Consider the following 20,577-nt stretch of genomic DNA (forward strand, 5'->3'; position numbering starts at 1 on the left):
TACTTACAGATGTATTAGTGATACCCTAAAAGCGATTACAAAAACTGCTAAATCAGAAAAAGAAAACTGCAGTTGTATGAAGGAGACAAGACACCAATCCTGCTAGAGCTCCCATTGGTGGCTAATGTGTTCCCTCATTTAGAATGCAAACCCCACCAAACTGAGCCCTCATAGACTAACATTGATATGGATTTCACTTGTGTCACTAACTTCATTGCCAAGTATACCCTGTGGTAGCATGGGGAAGTATGCATTTGTCTGTGGTACCTACACTAACTATATCCTGTGGGGGCTGGGCATATTTGGTCCACATGTTCAGTTAATTTCATGGAAATTCCCATTCAACATTGAAGAAAAAGAGGTATCCTATGGGAGATGGTCAGTAGTGAAAGGCATGATCACTAGAAGAAGGCAGATAGAGACTATACTGCAGGGAACAGTCACATGCTAAATGACCTGGCTGGTCTTTAATTTCTTTTATTCTATGAGCTACTTCTCAGGCTGTCCCCAGAGATGGAAAGGAGCTTAAAGATAAACTCAAGTGTTTTGGGATGTTTGGTACCTAGTACTGTGATAAACTGCCCTTCCACAACATAAACCTCAGAACCAAGACTGAGGAGTTTGTAGGATTTCTGCAGAACTGTTCATGTTTTATTCTTCCCTATTTGCCCTGCACTAGAGCTGGTTAAAAGAGAGGGGGAGGGAGCGATAAAATGGCCTTTTTAAAAGTAAAAAACTGTTGACAGTAACACAAAAAAAGGAAGTTTTTCCTGCAAATTTTTAGCAAAATTTATCAAAATTGTGGACCAGCTCTGCACAGATGGCTAAATTCACACCCTATGGCGAGGGCCAGGGCAAGGCCTGAATACTATTTGAACCTCAAAATAGGATTTAGGTAGAAATTAAATGGTGTATGGGCCTTGGGTTGACTCAGGTAGGTTTAGAGCCTGCTCTTCTATGCCCTAGATCTTTTTTAGAAATGTTAAGATATTTATATTTTGAGTATGTTAGGGACCCAGAGGCCTCTGCATATGGGATCTCTTGTAATTCCAGATAAAGAGCTAATTATTTGTTAAGAATTAAGTTCCAAAATCTGTCAACATTAGCTACCACAAGATTTCTTTTTAGACCTTGCAAGAAAGCATACTTATAGAAAATACTTCCTCCTCAATGCAGTACCTCATTCTTCTGTCCTACTTTTGCACAGGATCATGTCCTGCAATAAGGCAAGGATTTGCTTATTCTACTTTAGACAAGAAAACCTTAGAAGCCAGAGTTATCCAATGGATCAAACCTTGATCTCCAAAAAACAGGGACTGCAATTTTAAGAGTCCTAAATTGTCTAAGACATGAATAGCATTTTTTGGTACCCTTGGTTTTAGCCTCTTCATACTTTTGATGTATGAAGATCTTTGATGCATTTGTTATTAGCCTCTGAACTGCATGCGTGTGTGTTTTATTTTGTATTGATATCTTGTCTTAGAAGAGATAAGATATATCAAACCAAGAAAAGGAAAATTTATCCCTCTCTCTGCTGTCACCTTTTAAAATCTCAAATAAATGTTGGGCCTGAGCAAAATTCCCAAATGAATTTATCATTATCTTAAATAGTTTTATATTTTTCCCATGGCACAAGTAAGATTACCAAACTTTAGTTTCTTTGTAAAGTAATTCCTTTTTTGCAGATATCAGATTGCCTGCAAATTGTCACCTGACAGTCTACACTCTTTTCATCCCTGTCACCTAGCACGATGCTAACTGTGATAATCAGGATACTCTGGAAGACTTTAATAAAAAGCATGGTGTCAAAGTGCAGTGTCAGTCACTTTGATACTATGAACACACTTTCAAGGTCTTCATCAGCAATAGAACATCATCCATTTCAGGATGTCCTGATGAAAATATCAGTGAAAGTGAAATGCTATGTTACAATTGAGGAAAAATCCATACCCCTGAGCAGCGTAGTTAAACCAACCTAATCCCAGCGTACACAGTGCTATGTGGATGGAAAAATTCTACACTGTGTAACTGTAGCATTTCAAGTGTAGACAAGCCCTACCACACCTTTCAAGAAAAGCCACAAGAAATTAAGTCAGATTTAGTGGGGGACCAGGAATAGTTGCTATCAGTAGATTGGATGTATCACTATGATAAGGCAATATGCCTCCTGACTCCACACCTCTTACAAAACTTTATTTTGCAAGGTGAAAAGTGAAAAGAACAATTGTGTGTTTTACAGCATTTGTGTGACTGAAGATTTAATTTATGCCATTTTAAGTTATTCTTTTCCTTTTCTCATAGGAAAACAATGGATAGGTAATATTAAAACAGTGAGTGCTGTCAATTCACATAGTCAGCCTTTCCATTGACTTTTGTGGGCTTTGGATCAGGTCCTACAAGCTGATCCTTCCTGGTGGAAGCTAAACTCCCACTCAGTGTAATGGGAGTTCTACCTGTATCATTCAGAGTTCAGCCTGTAAACAGACTAAGGATTGGTCTCAGTGTCACATCATTAAGGGATGAAGAGATGGAAGTGCAAAATGATGGAGTACACTGATGGTAAAATTCATTATGTATAAATAGGAAAGTTATGTTTATATTTAATAAATCTTCCCGCCTCATGTTTTGCTGATAATAAGAGTGTTTCCTCTCAGCAGGAAGTATTATTGTTTAAATCAAAATCTTCTATTTGAGTGAAATATGCATTTCAAAGATATGCAAATATGCAATGAGCAGAGACTGAAGAGTTTTGATAAGGCTACCAGAGTAGAGTATGTGTAATGACAGCATTAGAGCAGTGAATAGCTATCCATTGATCCACTCTCCAATGAGAAGAAAAGGAAAACAATTTGTAATTGCATAAATTAAAATCTTAAGTCACACAAATGCCAGACAATTTGTATTTTTCCCCCCCTTACAGAATAAATGGCTTTCAGAGAACAGCAGATACGTGGTGGTCTGGGGGGTCAGGAGTGGGATGGATCCTCTGATCATTCATTTTAGAGGCAAAAGAAGAAAACCAATTAAGAAATGTTCTACATTTCCACCTGCTCGGCAGTAACTTCTCCTCTTACATTCATTAGGACAAAGATCATCTTCCCTCTCACTTCCCTAATTATCAGAGGGGTAGACATGTTAGTCTGTATCCACAAAAACAATGAGGAGTCTGGTGGCACCTTAAAGATTAACAGGTTTATTTGGGCATAAGCAGGAGTGAAAGTAACCTAAAGGATTTACCGGTATGCCAGAGTCCTGAGTGGAGGCGCGGCCTCAACAGGAAGAGGCGGGGCTTCTAAATCACCCCCAGAGCTCCCAGCTGCAGAGGCAATGGGGGAGTCCCAGGGCTCAGAGGTGATTTAAAGGGCCCGGGGCTCCAGCCACTGCAGCAGAGTGCCAGGCCCTTTAAATCACTGCTCGAGCTCCGCTGCGGCAGCGGCAGGACCCGGGGTCCTTTAAATTGCCAGCCTGGGGAAGCTGGTCTGGTCCAGCATGGTTTACCGGCTTACTTTCGCCTCTGGGAATAAGCTTTCTGAAGAAGTGGTTTTTTACCCATGAAAGCTTATGCCCAGATATATCTGTTGGAATTAGGGAAGCAGTACCTTAAAGACTAACATAAATTTGGGCATAAGCTTTGATGGGTAAAAAGCCACTTTTTCAGAAAGCTTATGCCCAACTAAATCCGTTAGTCTTTAAGGCTCCACTTCCCTAATTCCATTTCTTCTTTCCTTAGCCCCACCCATCCCACTAGAATAAAACACTTGCACCACACGTGACCAAAAAAAGACTCAGCTCAGGATCATTTGCAATTTCTGAGAAATCATGTTTTCCTCTGAGGATGAGGCCCACTAATTTATTCTCACATGCCCACAAAGAGTGATGCCTATTTTTCCACCCTTAGGTTACAACGCACAGGGGTAGGAAAACAGAAAAGGAGTACTCGTGGCATCTTAGAGACTAACCAATTTATTTGAGCATAAGCTTTTGTGAGCTACAGCTCACTTCATGAGATGCATACTGTGGAAAGTACACAATCTTTTTATACACACAAAGCATGAAAAAAAATGGGTGTTTACCACTACAAAAGGTTTTCTCTCCCCCCCCCCCCACCCCACTCTCCTGCTGGGGATAGCTTATCTAAAGTGATCACTCTCCTTACAATGTGTAGCTTTCCCCAGCAGGAGAGGGGGGGGGGGGGGAAAGAGAGAGAGAAAACCTTTTGTAGTGGTAAACACCCATTTTTTCATGCTTTGTGTGTATAAAAAGATTGTGTATTTTCCACAGTATGGATCTCATGAAGTGAGCTGTAGCTCACGAAAGCTTATGCTCAAATAAATTGGTTAGTCTCTAAGGTGCCACGGAGTACTCCTTCTCTTTTTGCGAATACAGACTAACATGGCTGTTACTCTGAAACCAGGGGTAGGAAAAGGTTGCCATTAAACATGATCTGCTGTTTCCTTGGTTGTATTTTATGCTAACTGAATAGAGCAGGGACAGACACACAATATGTACTTAAGAACACTAGAGGGGCATCTACACTAGCAAAATAGGGTTTTCTACTAGCCTAGCAAAATTAGTATTTTTATTTCAGCAACTGCCAGTGGCAGTTTAGATGCCCCAAGTGATAAGCCATTAGCATGAATACAGCACAGGAGTTTTAACCACAGAGTCCCATATAAACAGTTTTTCCATTCCCCAAAAAAACAACAAAAAAAAGACTTCCTGATTAAATATGGGTTTTCAGGAAACTTGATGGGTTTCAAAAGTAATTGTTGATTTCAATGGAAAAATTTGAAACAAAACAGTTCATTTTGAATCAATATTTTGAAATGCTTTCTGTCCCTGAACCACAATCATTCCGTCTCTGTGAGGAGCAATTTCAGAGAAAGTCTTGCTCAGCCTCTGTAGCCACGGGATGGAGCATTCAATGGAATCTTTGGAGACTTAAGCAGCTAAACTCAAACAAATTCCAACTGAGCATGTGCAAACAGATTTTTCAAAGTATTATAACTTGTCCAAATTTGGATGGATTTTCAGACAGATGGCAAAAGGCACATTTCTGACAGAAATAAATCTTAGGCAGATACCTAGCATGGAAAATTTGTGAGTTTGGCAAAGTTACAGGCAATTGAAAACTTGGTCCTCTAAGGAAGTGTGTCAAGCAGCCTTGATTTTGAGTAATGCCACCTGCAACATAATTCATTGTCACTGTGTCCACTCACCAGTAAGGGCACATCCTCCAGGCTACTCAGAGGATTAGCTCCCTTCAGGGGCTACACCCTCTTCTGGCAGTCTCACCACCTGCCTCTGCACCTCCAGGGGAGCTTTCTTCACAACTTGGTCCTCTAAACCAGGTCACTATGCATGTTTCCCCCCTTCTTAGGGTGTCAAAGTCATCCAGCACAAACTGTTCCTGGAAGTCCACTCTCCACAAACTAATCTATACCACTCCTCCCCCCAACCCGCAAGGCTGATAGGGGAACCTAAATCCACTCTCTGCTCCAGATTCCAGCTCAGGGGCCCTCTCATAAGCAGCCAAGGTCAGCCCTATCTCATACTTTGCTACTTTCCCCCCAGATCCTTTCTGGCTCTTCCTGAGTTTGCCAGCTCAAACTCCCAGAAAGGAGCTATACTTGCTTCTGTAGCCCCAAATACATCTCCCCTTTCCTAGGGAGGGCATAACTGTAAACTACTTCCCTTTCTCCCTCTCACTCAGCTTCTGGGCTTTATAGAGGCCCCTCCTGTTCCCATCCAGTTGAGCCTCATCTAAGTAATCCCTACTCCCTTTCTTCTCTTCCAGGTGCAGCCTAGGGAGTTAATTGACCCAGCTAGCGCTTTAACCTCTCCAGGGCATGTGTGGGGTGGACACCCCCATCACATTCATTATAATTAAATGTTTTAGCACTGCAGCTATTATTGAAATTACAATAAAACTGTAAAACACAAGCACTTTGGGACTCTAGCTAGCTTTCAGTCTAATAGTTATAGTATCCTGTCAATGCAACAGGCATTCTTCTTTCAACACTTATGGTCTATTAAAACTAAAAAGGTCAAAACGTCAAGTCAGAAACAGCCATACTGAATTTTCTAATTTATATTCCCTTTTCTGACAGATGATAAACTACCCTAAAGATGGGTTGGCATTTCTTTGTTTTATCAAACACTTCTTTTTATGAAGTTTAAACACACTGCAAAATTGTTTCCATTTAGTGAACAAGATAAGGTACTTTTTAGGATAGCAATTTGCAATGTTTGCAATGCACCAAATCCACCAAAAATGATTGATGTGGCTGTAGCTAGATGTTTCTTTCCAAAGAAGATGCTTTTTAAAGGGGCACCTCCAACTTGGGGGAAAAAAATCACATTTTTGTCTGAAAACTGTAGATCTACTATAGTTACATGCAACACTTCGGATTATTATAACAAAATAAAAAAAAAGAAAGAGAATTTTCTCTATTCCCCCCCCGTCCAGTTTATTATGTGCATTTGACAGCACTTTGTACCCTCAGTTTATGGTTTTAGGCCCCGATCCTGCAAACGCTTAGGTGTGTGAGTAATTTGACTCATGTAACCAGGCCCACTTACTTCAATGGGGACTCGGTTTTTTGATTAAAATTAGGTATAAATGTTTGCAGGATTGAGGAAGTGAAACAGAAAAAGCTACAGTACAAGGGAGGGGGGATTCTAGGGGGCTAACATGTGAAACCAGAGAGGATCAAACAGTAGAGGATCAAACAAGAGAGGCAAAGAAGGGGAACGAAGATAGGTCACAGGGTAAAGTAATCAGCTTAGGGGAGAGAGAATGGGGAAGGGACTGGTGCAGTGCCAGAGCAGCGAAGGCTGCTCCCCCTGGGACACAAATAACCCCTTGCTTTCCCCTGCATGGTGGTTAGTGTGGCAATGTTGTGTATGGGAGTGCAACTCCCCTCCTGGCCTGGTCCCTATCCACACCCAGCCTAGGCAGAGCTTGCAGCTGATTCTTTGTTTGCTGGCATTTCCGTCCTGTGCACATTCACTTCAGACAGGGAGGTGCCCAGCCCCAGCATGCCAGAGAGGGAGACTCTCAAGCTCTCGCTCTCTTGGGTACTTTACAGTTGCAGTCAGTGGCAGATGTGTGTGACCAGCAGAAAATCTCAGTAAGCAAAGAGCCAAGGGGAACATCTCTGCATGTGTGCCTCACACACAGCAAGCAGAGACGGGACAGCAAGGGTGAAACAAACCCCAAGGGGCACAGGCAGCAGACAGGCCCCTGACACTGGGGCAGTGAGAGGGTGGGGAGGGAGAGGCCTCTCTCTGGGGGCTGTAAGTGCAGATTGCAGGCTGTGTAGGGAGTCCCTCTCGCCCAGGATCTGGGTTGGTTGCAGAGAGGCTCCAGAAAGGTCCCTGTCTCCAGTATTTGGGGTGTGGGGTAGGGAGCCTCTCTTCACCCAGAATTGGGTGGGGTTGCTTGGTAAGCAGTGGGAGGCGATCTGGGGCAGTGAGTAGGGCAGACCCCAGAGCTTAATTTCTGCCAGGGCTTGCCAGGGTTGAGCCCCGGCACCTCTAGGCTTGGCAATTCATAGCCCTTCACCTCTGGCTTGCTGCATCCGTTATGAAAGTAAAAAATTGCTTGAGCCCCAGCACCTAATTGCTTCAGCCCCAGCACCTTTCATTACAAATTAATCACTGGCAGTCCCCTTCACCCTGGACCTGGGAGTTCCTTGCACTGCCTCGGTATTCCCCCTCCACAGGATTTGGCAGGCCGGGAGTGGGAAGAGCAGATTTGTGGGGAGTCTTTGCAGGGAGCCTGGGAATGGGGGAGTCTGGCTTTCCTCAAGAGGAGGGTGCCAGGCAGTGGCAGGCACCTCTCTTCCCAGCATTTGGGGGGCTTGTGCGAAATGTTTGGGAAGGGGTCCCTGTCCCCAGGGAGGGGGCGTGTCTGTGCCTGGGGTGGGTCCCTCTCCCCAGAGCACCTCGGTGTGGGGGTGCTGAACGTGACACGATTCACCCACTGAACTCGGCTGATAGGCCAACAGCACTTCCTCACAGAGAGGGAAGCGGCGTGCCCGGGTGGGGGCTGGTGAGAGGTGAACGAACAAGGCTGGGGCCGGCTGCACGCCTTGCCCCGGCCCTGGCTGTGTGATCCGAGCCGGCTCGCTGCTCCTCGCACCCGCTGCCCCAGGCGCCTTCTCCAGCCCGGGCGGCCAGGCCAGCCGGGGAAACTCCAGCAAGGTAAGAGCGGCGCGGGCCGCTGCCAGTCAGCGGCGGTCACTGGCCCGGGCCCGCTTGCTGGGGGAGGGTGACTTTGACCTGAGGCTCCCTGGGCAAAGGGGCGCAGAGCCACCTGGTGCAGGTGAAGGTCCGGGGTCTGCCCCCTGTAGGTAGCCCCGCGGCTGGGGAGGGAGCGGCCCCCCAGGGACAGTCTCCGCCCGGCCACCTGCCCGCCGCTGGGTGGGAAAGGGTCGCGTGCGCGCTCCTCTCCGCGGGCTGTTTCGCCATCGCTGCCAAGCTTCCTGCCGCGGAAGCTGCAGCAAGCGCATCAGCTCCAGCCGCTCCGTTTCGACAGGCGGGCGCCACCCTGCTCGCCCAGCCTGCGGGAGGCCCGGGCGGAGCGGAGGGGAGTCATGCCCGGGGGCTGGGGAACTTCAATGGGGAGGAGAGATGAGAGCCCCGTGTCCCTGCGGTCATTCTCTGCCACCATGGGAATGACCCCTCTGGGATAGGGGAGAATAATGCTGCCTACTCCCCTTCCCCCTTTTATGAAGAGCTTTGGAGATCCCCAGATCAAAAGGTGCTAAAAGCATAATACATTATGTACAGGCGTAGCACAATGAAGCCCTGGCCCCATTGTGGCTTCCTGGCATTGTTGCAATATAAACGTTAAATAACAAGTGGGCCCAACCCTGTACCCGTTACTTACCATTGTAGGCCTTACTAGGACAAGTGATCTTAATAAAGCCAAGGGGGCTACTGTGTGAATAAAGGCTTCTCTGGTGAATAAGAGTTGGGGCTGGATCATTACTGCACATGGTTCTGTGGTTTCCTGTGGAAATTCCTCATTATGGGGAACTTATTTTAAATTTCCCTCCTATTATAAATAGAAATCAAACAGATGACTGTGATCCTAAAATTGCATATTAGGTGATTGAAACTAAAGGATACATATTATGCTATACCTGGTGTTATAAAAGAAATGTACAGTGGTAAGGATGAACACTTTGCACTGAACACATCAACTGGACAGAACTGAGTATAGTGCACCAAAGAAGAAAAACAATCGTATTTTAAATACAAGTTGAGGAAAAGACTCATTTAAAAATCATTGTTAGTATTAGCTGGATTTAAGAATAAACTGTCCTTTTTTCTGGAAGCCACAAATCCCAATGAGTTAATTACTTGTGGCATTCAGTACCCAGTATGGGCCTTTATTCATGCAAGATTGTATTCTGCTTAGGATATCTAAAAAACTGGTATCTCTATCTTCAGGGCAGGGAGTATATCTTTATCTGTGCTTGCAAAACATGAGGTCATCTAAGTAAATGATAATGAATATAGGTTAAGAGAATTCAGAGAACAACAATAATGTTTCCTCTTTTACTTCTCTGGAAAAACATTTAGGGCCAAGTTCTCCTCACCTTACTCATGCAAAGTAGTTCTATTTAAGACCACGTAATGGAGCAAGGCAAGCAGATTTGACCTGGATAAAAATAATTTATTAATGTAATAGTAATATCAATTTTCATTTGATTTACCATACTTGGTATTATAGGAAGTCTGTTTTTGTAGTTAAAGGTGCTGTTCTTCTCTGCAAGTTAATTTTCATTAATGTTTATTAAGTATGCTTCAAGGAGCATTCTCTCTCTGTGGGCTAGATTCTGCAGTCCCTATTGAGAAAATACTAGGATTAAATGTAGTCAGGCATTTAACCCTGGACACTACTTTTAGAAAGAAGGCTGAACCATGAAAGCTCATTATCATGGTTCGTTTAATTCTGAGCCAAAATACGAGCTTGGATGTGTAATCCCAGACTTCTTCATTTTCAGTATTTTTAGATCAGGTATTTATCTCTTGCTTTTGATTCCTTCTGCAAGTTCCCCAAAATCCTTGTTTTTGGCTACAGATGTTCACTTTTAACAAATACCAGTTTCATGTATAAATCCATTAATGTTAGAGTTAATGAAGTTTCACACCTCATATTGTTTCAGTATTATAGCATCATCTTTACAATAATGTTCTGTTTTAGTAGAATATTGATCCTTACAGTCACTCACTATTGGTTTCAATCTGATTTTTGTCCCAGTGTCATAGCTGTAAAATATATGCCATCGTCTTAATGAAGTGCTAGATTAGGAATGTCTTTTTGTTTAAGTATTTTACATGTCTTATTTATTATCTATGCAAAGTTGTGTCCTGTTACAGCAAAAATTGTGCTTAGATCTTTGGGGCAGGGACCATGTTTTTGTTCTGGTTTGTACAGCACCTAGCACAATGTGGGTCCTGATCCATGATTAGGGCTTCTAGGCACAAATAATAATAAGCCAAACCTGGCATGGCCTAAATAGGTGGAAGTGCCACATTGTTTACTGTGGAGATCGGATTCAACCGTGGCATAAGTGGGCACAATTAATGGAGGTAAATGGGAATATAACTAGGGTTGAATGTGCTCTGTAGAATTTTATATATGAATGACATTGCATTACAGTTATGTAAAATGTAAGGCAGCAGAAGGCAATTTCCATTAAGCCACTGTAATTGTCATGTATCCTGATTAACAATACCTTTCTGTTTTGAAGAAAAGGTACTTCCTTTGTTTTTAGCAGCAAGTTCATGACTTCACATTTCTGCGTTTTGTTTAATTTCTTTTAATTGAAATGGCTCTTAATATCCTGTAAGTTGCATATTAGAATTTAGTATTTAGTAGAAGAACTTCCTTAAATTCACACCAATGGCTGGAAGACCTGACGTGAAGGACTGCATTATGTTAGCTGAGAAGTAAAACTAAGAGTAACACATCAAAACATAGTGTACTTTTAAAGTGATTTGTCAGTTGTTGTTTAGTTTTTAATTAGTGATAATGCTACGTGGTATTCTTGTAGAATATTACTACACCATATACTGGTCAATGTAACCAAGGATTATTCCACCCTCACATCAGTTTTGTGCAGGATCAATTCCACTGAATTCAGTGGAGATATTCCTGGTTCATGCCATTTAGGCACAGATGTTTGTTTTTAATGAAATGAAAGTTAGGTAATATGAGACTCCACTGTGGAGACTTCACGCTGAGAGATCTGCACAAAGATCAAGGATAAAATATAAGCCTCAGCATGCAGAAATATTGTTATAATGTGAAACATTGCTCTTTAAAAATTCTCAGATTTTTCCCAGAACATTCACTCTCTTCTCCCCCCTGCACATTTTTTAATTAAAAACACCTTTCCCCCAGTGGATGTTCAATGCATTCGAACACACATTTTGTGCAAGTATCACTTCAAGATGTATTTTTCATCTGCAATATCTAGGTAGGTCAAATGGAGACAATTAACTCTGCACTATGGGCTGTGACTGTCTGGGGGAGGTTTCAGGCAATCAACAAAGTAAGATGCATAGTTGAACAACCCTGTTTGTTTTAGCTTTTGAGAAGATGGTATGTATGTTTGGAAAATGAGTAGTGGGGGTATTGCTTGTTGTTCTTTTCTTTAAACACTCCCTGTGAATGCTACAATAGTAACAAGCTGTTCTAGTGGCTGGAATCAAACAACGGACAGGAACCTTAAAGACTGAATTGAGTAATTTGTGTTTCAACTCTTGCTGCAAATTGTTGATGGGAATCCCGATCGCTTAGTGCACAACATCCTCAAGCAGGTGCTGATGCCTTTTGAATTCAAGGCTATATTCATTATGTAAACAATTGTGTTGGTGTCGGTTTGGTTTGCATTTCATTTTTAACACTTTACTGTGCTACCTATAACTTAACCATGTGTCAGGCCTTGAGCAGCCTCTACAAACTGCCTCAGTGATGTGTCCGCTAAATGCATTCTTCCATGTCCTAATGGAACATTAAAAACAGGAAAAGGCTAAATTCTGCTCTAAGAATGAGATTTAGCCAGAACATCTCTCTGGGATTTAGTTGCTTTAGTTTTACAAACATTTCCCAAAGACGTAGGTTTGGGGTGTCCATTTTTAAGTTAGTAAAGGTAACCTCAGCTGACAGAGTGGAACATGTAGAGCTTTTGTCTAAACTTGTGTTTTCTTTGATCCTGTGTCTCTTTAGTTCTTTATTTTTTCTGCAGTAAAACCTATTCAAGGGGGCAAAAGATGGTGACTCAGTGCTTTCTTAGCGTCGGGCAAAGAACCTGCAGTTCTTATGAGCAGAGCAGTTCAGAGTCACCCTGATTCTTCCTCCAGTGGCAAACTATACACACACTGTGAGGAGCAGGATATTGCTTAACTAATTCAAAACTTGGTGGTATTTGTTACTTTTAGCGTGTCTGTACAAATAAACTTTTCCGCATGACCTAGATGTTCAGCCTGGTGGCTACATAAGACACAAAGGAGAGTCACTAGTCACATGGTGTCAGGACCAAATCTTTGTAGGTAAATGAGGCGCAGAAGGATTCTGCATTGTGGCCTATGGCTACCCTCACTTATTCAGAAGTATAGTCTGTGGAGGCTAGCTGTCCCAGCATGCAGTGCTGCATCTTAAGGCACGGTAATACTACGGGTATACTATAGATGTGGGTGACTGAAATCCACTCCATTTAATGCAGGTTACCTGCAGCCATCAAACTCCTATTAGGCTGCAACTCAGTCCCTCCCAATGGCTCATAGTTTGGCCACCCCAGGGCTAAGAGCCCTTCTAAGTACAATTACTGCTCCAGTCTTCTTCTGTAAAAAAAAATGTACTTCCTCATCCCATTCAGAAGAAAAGTCGGCATTTCAGGCCAGACACTTTATATGCCAGACTGATTCTCAGTGGAGAGAAACCGTGTTATTTGTACAATTGTGCTTCCTGCAGGGAAAGTGACGAGAGCAGTAACTAACTGCTGATCTAAAATTCATCTAAGTTGACGGGAGAGGGAGAGATCCATCTACTGATTTGAGAAAAAAGTTTAACTTTTTAATAGTTGCTATCAAACTACTCTGAAAATTCCCACTTTAAAGTTGCGACAGGAAATAAAATCACTTGTCGCCTTTTATTCACAAATTGGGAGCAAACATTGTAAATGAAAAAAGGGTTATGTGAGCCCTCATTTTTAAGCAGAGTCTCAGAATGGAGTTAGCTTGGGCTGTGGGGGGATGGGGGAGAAGGAAGGATATCTGAGAATCATCCACTTTTCTCTCTCCTGGAAGCTTGAGGAGAAACTAAACCATCCCAGTTTCTCCTCTTTCACAGCAATAGTGAACCATGTCCCTTGCGTGAAGCCACACCAACATTACTGTCTAGGGAAGCAATGGATCAATAGGTTGGATGAGATGAATAGTTGGCCTAGAATACAGAGGCATCCCTTGCTCCTTTGGGAGTGATTTCATTGTATGGGGAATTGCTCCTTACTTATTAGAACATCTGATGTTTGCAAAGTGCTTTGAGAGGCTCAGATAAGTACAAAGTAGTATTATCAGAAAGCTTTCAGAGGACACAGGGGCCAATGTTAGAGCTTTCATACCATTGCAGGGAAAGAAGAGGTATCAGTAGTATTGGGAAACACATCCCTGTCAATTTATTTCACTTTCGCTCCACATCAGCAGGCAACAAAGCAAATTCTTCGGTACAATGCCAAATCAGCTAGCACTATTTTTAAACAGGTCAAGATATATTGAAAGAAAAGATAAAGAGTTTTTGGAAAGGGATATGAAGAATATAGTTTATAGGGAAGGGAGTAGAGTGTAATAACAGAGACTTTTTCCATTGGATCATATGAACTGGAACCATAAACTCACTGAACATTAAATCCATCCTCATCATCATATCCACTCATTATACTCCACATCTGAACATAGCCATTATATGAACAACATACCCCCATATCTCAATGTCTGTACTTTGACCCGTTAAGCTTTTACCCCCAATCGGGGAGATTGCAGATTATGTATTCCTTACGCTACCCGTTCCTAAACCGAATTTCACACCCCTTGATCATCTGTACCTTATTCCCTGATAACCAGAAACTTCTATGCTTAAAATCCGTAACGTTTTCTTTTTACTTCAACATCATCTTAATAAAATTATTAGAGTACACAGGCCCTGATGTATGAGCAACATTTGGCAATCCAAATGCAATTGTACTCTATGCCCCCAACACCCTCCCTCTCAAGATTTTCCTGCCCTCTCCCCAGATCTTTTCCCTAATGCTCCAGGATCGCTTTGCTATCTACAGGAGCCCTGAGAGTAAGGCTGCCTATCCTCTCAGCGAGTGGTTCTCAAACTGTGGGTCAGGACCCCATTTTAATGGGTCACCAGGGTTGGCATTAGACTTGTTGGACCTAGGGCTGAAGCCAAAGACTGAGTCCCACCACCCAGGGTTGAAGCCATAGCCCAAGGGCTTCAGCCCTGGGCGGTGGGACTCAGGCTTCAGCTTCAGCCCTGGGTGATGGGGCTCAGGCTTTGACTTTGACCCCTCCACCCAGGGCGGCGCTTCAGTCCCTCTTCCCAGGGCTATATGGTCATTTTTGTTGTCAGAAGGGGGTCTCAATGCAATGAAGTTTTGAGAAATGCTACTGGTGTCTCAGTTTTTCAGGGGATGCCAGATGACTAGTTTCCTTAGACATTTTGGGGATCCTACAGATGTCACTGCTGCTGCCTCAATCTACATGAAGTTTAATCTAGAGGCTATGTATTGCAGCAGCAGGGGAAGGAAATGCTTCTGGACAGTGTTGTGCTGACGGCTTGGAGCTGAGAGATGTCAGTTCTGTTCATTGCAGCTTGAAGGCTAGAACTGCAGCGCTAAGGAAATCCCAAGGTAGTGTATTTTGGGGTTACTCTGGCAATCTTGGAAGACTCAGCCTACACTCTGCCATTTAAGAACCTGGGCAGGTCTTATTCCATGCAGTGGTGAGTGGGATTCTTTGATATGTGGAGGAGGATATCCATCAGACAGTGGCCAGATTCTCTGTTGCTCTGAATCTTGTGTGGTCATTTGCACTCCGGTAAAATGGACTCTAAAGCTCTATGAAATCAGAATGGTAATGATTCAGACTCACTTTGCGCTGGTGTAAATGACTGCACCAGGTTCAGGGCAATGGGATCTGATACGTAGGTCCTCTAGGATAACTGTTATTGATCAAGGGAGAACATGGCCACACCTGGAAGTCCCCCAGAGATGGCTGCTTCAGGGGAGTGAGCACTCAGTAGCCATTGGAGAGCTAGGTTGAAGGAACAGCCATCTGGTACGGAGGAGAGAAAGGAAAGGGATTTGAAGGCCACTGGGCAAATTCTTCAGAGCACATCAAAAGTAGTGGGGGGAAGGGACTTATAGACAGAGGAGTGATGGCCCTGGGAAGGAAGAGGGCAATCAAAATATTTGCAGCTAAAATGTCTTCCCTGTTATTGTTCAGAAATGTTAGGGTCTCCACCCCTCAACAGGCAGGGACACTTCTTACGGGGCTTCTCCTCTGAAGTGATTTTTCACTCACACTATGAATGTGGTTACATTCTCATGACTGTTACTATTAAAGTGATGGACGCTGCCTGGAAAATATGAATAAGTATTAATACACGCCATGCATCTGCTGCTACTGTCCCTCATATCCCTGACAACAGAAAGTTCTCCATTGTCCTCAGATAAGCCCAGTGATAGACTAGTGCTTCAGTGGACACTTTATCATCCTGTGCCTGGCAGGGAGAAGCTACAGAAGGAGGGGTAAATCTGACTTTAGCCGCACTGCTAGTCCATGGTGGTGAGAGAGCAGCTGGAGCAGAAGGCCCAATGCAGGCTTTGCCTGACTCCCACTCAGGAGCATTATCAAGGTAACTTAGGGAATGGAAGATGGGACTTCTAGCACTCTGCCCCATCCCCCAACAGGTACCTTTATTCATAGACTCCAGGAAACAAGCAGTCTCCTCAGTCCAAAATTTTAAAATTAGATAACTAGTGTATCCATCTGATGGAAGGGGACAGAAGACTAGTAATGGGGCACCGAGCCTTCCACCTCTGGATTGCTTGTAAGAGCCCAGCCCACATCAGTAGCAACTGAAAGTTTACCAACCTCATGGCAGTTCAGTGAAGTTATTTTGGTGTATAAGCTTTCGTGAGCTACAGCTCACGAAAGCTTATGCTCAGATAAATTGGTTAATCTCTAAGGTGCCACAAGTACTCCTTTTCTTTTTGCGAATACAGACTAACATGGCTGTTACTCTGAAACCTGTTATTTTGGTGGACTCAGTTCAGTTCCCACGGCTGCACATTTCAAAAAGCCTTCACCACAATTAGTACCCTTTTCGCCACCCACAAAAAAAAGGTTGATGGCTGACTACATATGGACTGAGCTACTCTCCGCTCCTAGAGTTGTGCACCCACCAGGCCCTGGAGGGAACATTAGCAGACCAGCTTGAAGCTCCTCTGGGTGCTTGTGCTGTATCTGACCTGCAAATAATGGCCTCCAGCGCTGACAAGCAAGCAGCTATCACAAATACAAAATTCTTATGCAACTTTTTAAAATAAGTTTTTTGTTTACAGTTATATTAGAGGAAACACAGGAACAAAGTTATTTTTGAACTTGGGAGATTCTCACGCTTCAATCAGATACATTGCCAGTAGCCAGAGGCTTATCATATCCCCAGAGGCACACGAACTGTACCTGAGTTTTCTGGCCATCCCCAGCCAGCACAACCCCTACAAGTCCCTCTGGTGGAGAAGAGGGTTGCAGACATTGCAGGGTTCTGGTGTGAGCAAACTTTCTGCTGTTACCCTGCACCTGTTTAATGCTGTGCACAAAGCAGGGTTGAATGCAACCCCATCTATTTAAAGTAGTGTTTTTGACCTCTAATACTTTCTGACTCAAAGTGATTATTATTTAACAGCTGAATATAGCACATGGGTTTGCAGGCTGCTTCTCATGGTGAGTAAAAATACAACTCCTCCCCTGCATAGCTTCCAGTAGAAACTGATCATGACTAACAGCTTCCAGATCATGACAAGAGAGGACTCTGGGCAAGATAAAAAGACAAGTGGGATGGAGGGAGGGCAAACATAAGAAGCTTGTGCACTTTCTTGGGCAGTACAGATCATATTAGCACCTATTTCCCCCCTAAAAAACGTTAATACTTAGAGAGAATTAACTGGAGGATCATAGTGTGAAGGACTATGGAAAAGGGTGGGTAAGGAGGAGAGATTTCAAGGGAGGGAGGCAGGGCATGTGGCATATAGAAGCCTGAGAGATGCTCTTTGGAATAAAGGGGGTAGGAGTGAAGTAGACTTGCTGGAGGTCAGGGTACAAAGAAGAGTGGTGAGTGTTAGAAGAGTGTTCATAAAATCCTCTAATTACAGAAGGATGAGAGTGTTGTTTCCTTAGTAGCTAGGCAGTGCCAGAGCAGATTTAAAATTTTTATTAAAGCTAATGTTAAAAAATTATATAAGACATAGGTTGAGAAAAGAGTGTCTGTATATCTGGGTATAGTGCTTAGATTATCCAAAAATACAAAATATGTACCATATGTATCGTATGACTTTAAAAACAAAATCAGCATTAACCCAAATTTAGGTGAATAAATTTAAGAATACAGTTTAGATATTAGCATCCAAGTATTCGGGTATATCATGCATGAAAATTTATACAGAGAGTTGGTTGTGGAAAGCAAATATGTCAATGAGTGAAGATTGTCTCTCAGTAATTGAGAATTTAGGGTAGGTTGTCCATTTGGAAATTACAATCCATGAGGAAAGTATTTGTTACTTTCCCCACTGTGCTTCTGTGTGCCTGGAAAGCAGAATAGATTTTTTTTAAATGATTAGCTTCTCCCCCGATTCCCCCCTTCAATGTTGTTAGAATTCTATCACAACACAGAAACAATAAGGATGCATCAGCAGCACTGGCCAAAAGACTCTTTCTGAATGCTGCTGATGTAGTTAGTGTCAGTTTGACTGTAAGATAAAACAAACAAACAGCTTTCTCACTTGAGGTAAGAGTTAGGTCCATTTCTGAAAGCTATGTAGTCTATCAGAACAGAGGGTTTTTCTCCCCTTCTGCTGTGTTTTTTGACCAACTTTGGTATCTGGGAGGCCAGGGCTCAGTGGGGAAATGCTTGCGGAGATAAGCCATCATTGTAAACAAGTAAGGGTGTGCACTACAAATGGGCATGGAAGTAGAACACACCCATAACTGCAGCAGCTACAGTTTGGTTTTGTAGTTTGCTGCTAGAAGGGAGGCTAGTAATCCTGATAACCTAGCACTAATATAGCACGGGCGGAAGAGTTGGTGGCTTTAGGATAGGTCAGTTGTAAGTATGGACTCAGCACCAAAGCTAAGGCATTTTTAATCCCATTTTCAGTGGTGTGGATCGTGTCTTTATATAAGATTGGGCAGAGCCCTTCTGGTGTGTCTCTAATAGCCTCCCTTCCACCATCACATAATTGTTGGCTCCTTCCAGCACAGTCATTCAGTTCCCCGCTATCTCGACGGAGGGTTGGGGTGGCATGAAGGGGAACATTCTGTCGGAAAAGCCATGTGATCCTCCTCTAAATTTCCTCTATAGACTCCGCAGAGCAGTTTGCAGCTCTGCTGAGGGTGCATAACCTGCAACCCAAGCACAACTATGCAGATATTCCTTCGGATGGAATGTCCCTTTGTAATGACTCCATGTTTCCCCATAGCAGCACAGCTCCCTTCGTAGCCATTGTCTGAGTCCCCCCATAGCCATTCAGTACCTCATTTTCCTGGTGGTGGAGATAGCCTATCCAAGGGATATAATACAAGACATGAACATTTACCCAGTCTCTGCTAGCCAGAATTACTAAGCCTGCTAGTGAAGGTTCAGAATACCTTCCCCGCTAGTGCTCCTGCTCACTATGAACCTATGCACTTCGCTAGTGAAAGTGTCTGCACAGTAGTTGGTGTACATAAACTAAACTGAAACATATAATGCTCCATTAACATTGGCATTGGATTTTGTATAAAATTAAAAACACACACTTACTAAATTTTCTTTGGATTTGGTCTCTCCCTTTTCCCTGCACTCCTATTTAAATACTTTCTGCATTATATCTTGGGGTCTTTTCCTCCATCTTTCCTGAGTTTATGTCTCCCTTGTTAGAGAACATCCAGTTACATAAAATAAATTAGTGCGTTGTGGCGTAAACCAGTTACTAACAGTCTGGGATTAGGAAGATATTTTCTTTATAGGCAGATTGTTCCATACTTGTCGTTTACAGGGTTTCTTATGCTTACCTCTAATTGTATCTGATACAAGTCATGATTGGAGATAAGACACCAGATTAGATAAACCATTGATCAGATCCAGTATGGGAATTCCTATATATAATTCTTTTGTACAGTAACTTTTTTCCTCCCTTCTCTTGTCTTTAGTTTATACTATCCTTCCCCCTACCCTCAGTATTTTGTTTACAACCTGTGTCCCTCTGATCTCTTTTTAGTTTTTCCCCATCCTATTTATCCCTTGCTGGTCCCCAGATTCCTCCCCTCATTCTCTCTCCCTCCCCAGTCCCTCTCCTCTCTTTCCCTGCTATTTGGGTAATCCACTAATATTTGTCAACAAATCAGAACTGTGATAACTCTTCAGATCTTTGCAGCAGGCATACAACATGGTCTCTACATCAGAAGACACTGAGGGTACTCAGTAAAAGATGGGAACTTGGAGGGAAAACAAGTAACATAACAAGTTTTAGTCAACACTAAACTGTGAAGTACCTAAAAACACTGTGGAAAAATGTGTGAAGAAATTCAGTATCACAGATTTCTTACTGACTGCAATCAATCCTTCACTATTTGAGTTTTGGAGTCGGGGGACCCTAATAATTCTGAGTTTAATTCTACACTGTCTTGCACTTTCTGTAGTCATTTATGTTTGGTGTAAAATAATACCAAAGCACAATTCTCCACTCACTCACACCCTATGCTTGTGGATATATAATCAGTTTAAGAGAGAGAATTAAATTATAAGGTAGAAATAAGATGATCTAGGCTGTTCGTGACACAGAGGAAAAATTCTGTGCTTTTCTGAGACTGAAATCCACACTAAAATTGATGCTAAGTAGAGATATTACTGTGTACAAGGGGTTCTGTAAACAAGTCGTCATCCACAGACCCTCCTCAGGTGCCCCATGCCTTATTTTCCCCTCTTTCACTGAGTGTTGTTGTGCTTTGATGTGGCACAACACTTCAGAAATTCTCTCCTTCTGAACATCAACAAGAGAATCCAACGCAAAGTTTTAAACAACACAAATTAGTCCCTTAGGCCTTGTGTACACTACGCAGCTTTTAGCGACAAGGCTGTGTCGATATAGCCTTGTCTCTAAAAGACAGCAAGTGTGAACACTCTTTTGTGGTATTTTGTTGGCACTTTTGTTGACAAAATACTTCCAGCTCTGCCAGCGGCATAAGCTTTGTCGGCAGGAGCGCTCCTGCCGACAAAGCTGCGTTCACACT

General features: G+C 43.0%; 2 protein-coding genes across 3 annotated transcripts in view; one reads left to right on the forward strand and one right to left on the reverse strand.

Moving 5' to 3' along the window:
* LOC140907709 (uncharacterized) overlaps positions 1 to 8,961 on the reverse strand; it is a 42,652-nt gene extending 33,691 nt beyond the window's left edge. The window contains exon 1 of the mRNA XM_073334276.1: positions 8,897 to 8,961. The gene's annotated coding sequence lies outside the window, so the exon portion shown is untranslated. The remainder of the gene's footprint in view (positions 1 to 8,896) is intronic.
* Positions 7,856 to 20,577, forward strand: part of APBB1IP (amyloid beta precursor protein binding family B member 1 interacting protein) — a 103,848-nt gene continuing 91,126 nt past the window's right edge. The window contains exon 1 of one of the 2 annotated variants that reach the window (XM_073334280.2): positions 7,856 to 8,208. The gene's annotated coding sequence lies outside the window, so the exon portion shown is untranslated. The remainder of the gene's footprint in view (positions 8,209 to 20,577) is intronic. The other variant, XM_073334282.2, reaches the window with a different exon arrangement.

The sequence above is a fragment of the Lepidochelys kempii genome, chromosome 2, assembly GCF_965140285.1.
Source record: "Lepidochelys kempii isolate rLepKem1 chromosome 2, rLepKem1.hap1, whole genome shotgun sequence".
In the NCBI taxonomy this organism is placed as follows: Eukaryota; Metazoa; Chordata; order Testudines; family Cheloniidae; genus Lepidochelys; species Lepidochelys kempii.